Source organism: Symphodus melops, assembly GCF_947650265.1.
Source record: "Symphodus melops genome assembly, chromosome: 3".
In the NCBI taxonomy this organism is placed as follows: Eukaryota; Metazoa; Chordata; class Actinopteri; order Labriformes; family Labridae; genus Symphodus; species Symphodus melops.
The window spans coordinates 18,809,385-18,815,948 of NC_136693.1; positions in this window are offsets into that span (position 1 = coordinate 18,809,385).

Below are 6,564 nucleotides of genomic sequence, written 5' to 3' on the forward strand. Positions count from 1 at the left end.
GTCCTCACATCTGAGGGAAGTCAAGAACCTCCTGAATGTGGATTCTGGCTTTAGACTATCCTTTCATTTTGTGGCCGAGGACTTACCCATTGTCAGCGCTGCTTTCCTGATGAGGTCTAAGCTCACATTTAGAATAGTTTGTTTCTTGAAGTTTATATTCTTTGTTGATATATGTATTTACTGAAAACTACAGTTTAAATTGATTTTTTTTTTTTACCAGTAAAAGATTCATTTGAGGGAGTGAAATTCTATATTTAGCTCAAACGAACAGTTTTGGTGAAGGCAAAGGGGTCACACCAGTACATTGGGCCATGGTAACCAGAATATGATTGATGCTGATGACAGAGAACACACTGTGTTATGATAAGCACTGCAAAATAAGGCTGTAAAAAGCTACAAGTCACACCCAGGGGAGCTTGGGGTTTGGTTTCAGCAAATCAAATCATGACACAGAAGTCAAATAGGAAATATAAACACTAAGAATACGGGCACATCGATTGCTGCAGAATAAAAGCGGCAGGATAAGTCTCTGAAGCACTGATGAGTGCTAAAAACTCTTAGATGTCAACTGTCATCAAAAATAGCAGAAAAAGAAAGAAAACCAGAATTGATTGCTTACGCTTGCATGTGATCTGATAATAAATGAAGTACCTTATCATTTTGGCTTCAGAAATAATATTATCTATTTAGATACAAGCCTTTGTTGTTTAATATTTATTTTTTGGCTTTTTTTGCTTTTATTGTAGAGATAGGACAGTGGACAGAGATGGAAGTAAGGGAAAGAGAGTGAGGACTGACATGTGGGAAAGGAGTCATAGGCCGGATTCAAACCTGGGCTGCCCGCGTTGAGGATGATAGCCTCCATACATGGGGCACTAACCACTGTGCCATCAGCCCCCCAAACCCCCCCCCCCCCCCTCCCCCTCCAGCCTCTGTTTTTACATTAAATTTCTTTCCCCTATGAAAACATTTATTTCAGATTTAAATGGTAAATTGACTTCTGCTTACTGTATATAGCACTTTTCTAATCCTATGACTACTCTAAGTGTTTATACACTGCATGTCACACCGACCCATTCACACACTGATGGAAGTAGTTGCTATGTACTATCATCCGAGTCAACGTAGCAGTCACGCTCATCCAGTAAGGTGCCTGTCTCAAAGGTCAGCATTCAAAGAATAGAATGCGGTCTCCTTCCTTTATTCTATGTACTATCATCCATAATAAGTAACTAATCAATTCATACACCACCACTTAAGCAGAAGGAGCAATACGGGGTTAAGTGTTTTGCCCAAGGACACGTCGGTCAAGTTGTTCAGCTAGGGATTGAACCCCCAACCTTTCGTTTGAGAGACAACAACTCTACCAACTGAGGCACATCCGCCCACAAATGATTTTTCGATTTTCTCATAAACTATAGAAGATCATTCAAAATGCATAACCTGTTCATGCTCTTCTATCCAATTTATTGTATCTTATTGTTTTCCAAAGACAAAACATGATACAAAAACATGGAAATTAAATTAGAAAGGAAAAGACAAAAACTTGTTTTTGAAAGGAAAAAAAAAAAAGAAAAAGACAATTAGGTCCTGAGGGAAATAGGGAAAAAGAAAGAAAGAGAAGCTGATGTTAGAAGTTCATGCTCTGAGCTTTATTAACAGAAGATTAAAACATTGACAAAAAAACATTAAAGAATCTCCAATTCGACCTATGAATCCAATCATTTCTGAACTGAGAAACTTTAAGGAACACTCCTCCATGCTTTAGTTTACAGACTGTGCTTTGTCATTTATGGGATGGCCAACAGGGTGCATCAGTGCTCAAGAAAAAGAACATGTCTTCATGCAGAGCACTCTTTCATTCTTCATAACAAATAAATGTAGAAAAGGAAAACACAGTTTGATAAATACACTATAGGTTTCCAGCACAGATGGTTTCATATCTGTGGTGCTATAGTTCTAGGTAATTACTAATGCAGGAAAACCCAATGCAGTTCATTATCGTCCTTCTCATGTTAATGAGTATCTGGCTGCTATCATCAGCATATTGTGGAGGGTGAACCTTTCAACATGCTACTGTATGCATATGTGGTACACATTTTTCCGAACATGTGTTACATATTCATCTCACTGCAAAGATAGTCAATCTGTCCACCAACATTTTGGCAAAAGACAACATGTGATTACACAGAGGACACACATCTGTTGCTTTCTTATCACACTGTTGTAATACTTTGTCAGTGAAAACTCAGAGAACATAGAGATTACAGTAGATTCGAGGATACTACCGTCTTGCAAAGCTTAACAAATGCAAATATCGCTTTTTATAAATAGTAAAGGAAACAAAAGGAAAACAATAACATGGAGTAGATATAGTTATTTAAATTAACGTAGACTGTGAAACAAATTAGTACTCAGCTGTTGGATATGTGTGAAAATACATACCTCATTAACCTCTTTTCAATAAAAGACTTCAATATAATTCCTTTTGAAAAAGTCCCATGACCTTGCCAAATAATAAAGAGATTTTTTTTTTTTTTTTATTGAATCTGGATAAAAGATCCTTTGGGACACCTTTGAAGTGAATCCATTCCTGCCACAATAGAAGAAAAAATACTTTAAAAGCAGTCAGAGTTTGTCTTCTTTTCTTTCTGAGACTTCGCTGTCAGGTCAAAAGATTGTAGTTGTTATTATTAGTATTTTATTTTATTTATTATATTTTTTTATTTGTGTATGTTTCTTCTACATATCCCTTATATTCCAGTGAAGTGTCTTCGTGTTTTCTGTAGGTTCTTAGTCATCCAGGTTATAGTAAATCCAAGCTTGATCCAAAGACATTGTTTAAGATCTTGAATATGGTTCACCTCTCCTCTGAAAGGCTTCTTAAGTTCTAAATCAGCTATTGGACAGAGTTAGAAAAATATAAGGCCCTAATTACAGGTTTAAAAAAAATCTATAAATGTAAAACTGAAGATTATTACCTTCTGAGATTTTATACAGATTCATAACTTCCAAAAACATTTTTTTGGCTAATCGGTCACTCCTTGCTAACTGCTAAGGCTTGCTCTTCAACTCAGTAGAATGCCAAATAGAGCAGCAAGAAATTCAGCCAGTCTCACATGACCGGAGTAGATCCTGAAGAATGTATTCAAAAATAAACATTGAATCATCAATCCAGAATCGTCTTGAATCGAAAAAATTGATTTTCAATTGATTTGTGACCCTAAAAATCAAATTCTAATCAAAACATGAGACACCTAAAGATTCCCAGCCTTAGCTCTAATGATCAAGGGTGGTCACATGGGAGTTGTTACCTGAGTCGTTGTTCAACCATGTCCAGTTGCCTTTGGATCAAGCGTCAATCTTATTGTTATAGTTGGTTGTTGTTTTCTATTATTCTATGGGTGCTAAATTAAAGGTTTAAGGGATATTGGTGTTATTTGATTTCAATTTTTGAATTTCTCCTACCAACTGTTGAGCTGTTGAACATCATTAACTTTAATAACATCATACTATTTATTCGCACAGTAGTACAGTATGTAGTCTTTGTGTCATAAACAATTAGAAAACAAAGACAATATTTGTCTCCTGAATTGCTTCATAAATCGGATTGTCTTTGAATTAGATGAACTCTCCTTGTAATAACACAGGCTTAACATCATTAATCAAAAACTAGATGAACAAGTGTAGAGGCTGAGGTAAACATCGTTAAAAATTTTGCCCTGCCTTCTGTACTACTTGGTTCAAGGGAGTTGGATTTAAGTAGGAAGAGAAGTCAAAACTTAAAAAAGACTAATCAGAGTGTCCTTAAAGTTGTATTATTGGGGGAAGGATAGCCTAGTTGTTAGTTGACCGCCCCATATACAAGGCTATAGTCTTAACAGAACTCGCTGCATGTTGCTTTCCTCTCTCTCCTCCCAGCATCTATCTTGTCCTGTCAAGATAAGCCAATGAAGGCATGTTCCTAAAAAAGTGTGTTATGGTAGTGCAAAAGCCTTTACATTTGGTTCTTTCACATCTTCTGCTAAGCCTACAGTAAATAAATGAGGCGCTTAAAGACTTAATAATATGAATATGATAAAGGCTTCCCTTAAAGACTGAGTTATTGTCCTTTCCTTGCCTTAGATATAGAATTCAAATGTATTCAGGTCTGGCCTATAAAGCAGAGTGACATAATCTGCCAGTGAATGCCAGAGAGAGAGAGAGAGAGCGAGAGAGAGAGAGAGAGAGCGAGAGAGAGCGAGAGAGAGAGAGGCGGTGGGAAAGATACTGTAGCTACCAAGGTGGTCAGGCGTGTAGGTTCTAGATTTTATAAATGCTGATAGTTTGTGATGATTTCTGAATTCAATTCTCAACAAAACAGTGATTTGTTTTAAAGCTCTGTGCTTGAACAACCATAGTGTATGTAATAGATACTAATTTCATTTTCCCAAAAGAAACTTATATCAAGATTTCTCACTGTTATGAAACAAGTATTCAGATTTAAGTAAATGTACACCAAAACAAGGTTTTATTAGATTTTTAAAGCGCAAGCAATAACACACTCGGTGTGCATGGTTGTTGTGTTGTTGACTTGACACCCACCATGAGCAAAACTGACCTCGGCCTCACCAGTCTCAGCAGAGTGGAGAATCGATCGTTCTGAGGATGAGCTACCAAGCCACGATCAGTGGAGAGATTGCTAGGAGCCCATCCTGTTCCTGCTGATGGGAGCAATTATTGCACTCAGTGTGTTGGGGGGGGATTAACATGCGAGACATTAACATACATTACACTAGTGCTGGTTTGTATCCGTCACCATCACACAGTACCAACATCACTTTAAGATGCTGACAAATGGAAAGACAGCTCTTCCTGTGGATGAGTTAAAGACACTTACTATCAGTTTTCCTAATCTTCTTGCTATCTTTAGTCCTTGCACTTCTTTTTACTCTAATTAAATTACTGTTCAGCTATACAGTTGTAATTAAGGACAAGCATTAGGGACCAAAACTCTGATTAAACAGTGATATTGTTAATTGCAGTTTTCCTGTATGCATGACCTGAGTACAGAACAATGGAAGGATTTTTAATTGAAGGTTCAGTCTGATTAAAATTATGTATATCTGATTGAAGTGGATCATATAACTGAATGCTCTTTTGTGTGTGTTTTTAAAGAATACATACCTTCCTCTATATATTTTGAAATATCCAGGATAACTGGATTGTTTCAAGTATACAAATATGGTAAGAGGGGTGTGAGATCTGAATAGAAGATGTGTCGTTCAGCTTTAGCATTCATGTTTGAACGACCAATGGCCTGAGAGACTACATATTTAGAGGGAAAGCAAAGCTGACACTAACAGTTATCAAGCCAGATAGCAACATATGTTTTTCTGTCAGTGCTACAATCAAATGAAAGATACATTGTATTAAAGTACAGTAATAAATGATGTTTTTTTCTTGTGGTTTATATGCATGCATAAACACTTAAATATTATGCAGCCCAAAGGGCCACACACTGACCACCCCTCTTCTTCAAATTGACACAGAAAAAAAGATCAATTACTGTTTTTTTTTTCCTATTCTGGAAAATAGTCCCTGCAGACTGCTTCATAAATCTGAAGAAAAAAGCTGAAATCAGAAATCAATGTCCAATTCACCAAAGCACTTATAAAGCAAAATAATTGCATCAAGTCAACACAGAATTGCATTCCTAAAACCTTTACGTACAGATAGCAAGACACACAAAACCTTAGGAGAATAAAAGAGAATTAGCATACAGGTCCACAAAAGCATTGTGTGTGCAAGTGGGAAACATAATTATAAAAAGTTGACCTTAAACCTTTCTTCTCCTTATCTCAATTGGAGAAGATAGCTATCTATTTCATTGGACTTGAAAGGCTGATATTTGAATATAGGCTTTCCGTGATGGTTTGCATTATTTAATCAGCCATCCAATTAGATCTGTAAATTACCTTTGCTTCCCTTCACAATATTTTCTTTTTATTAGTGTTCTACCCATATTGTTAAAGTATACATTACAGAGCAATTACAGAACCAGTATAGCATTACTAGCGACACAGAGGATTTGCATCTTTTTTTTTTCATGCCATAAGAGCATAAATAATAATGTTTCAACACCCACACAGTGACAAGACAAGTTTCTTTTATAAATGATTGTCAATCCTGTTATCCAGTGGTCAACACACAAAAGAGTTTTTCATACAGAGGGTTCAAATATATATGTCACATCTAAAGACACATGACAAGGATAAGACCAATAACAAGACAAATATACATTACAGAATAAATGTGAATGCAGCAGCATGATATAAACACCTGTTAACAAAGCAGTGAAAATGTCACTGGTCATGTTGCTTTCCTCTACAAACCTTCAGAACACAGTTCAGGGAGGCTGTACTAAATATACCACAGCCATTATAGTATGAGACAAGTAACTCTCTGGGGTTACATTTATTGGATAAGAAGAGGCATTGACATCTACTGAGTTACTTGATTTTAAAACATTTCCCGTGAAAATATCTTGAAGGTATTAAGTTCACATACTGTTTTAATCATTTA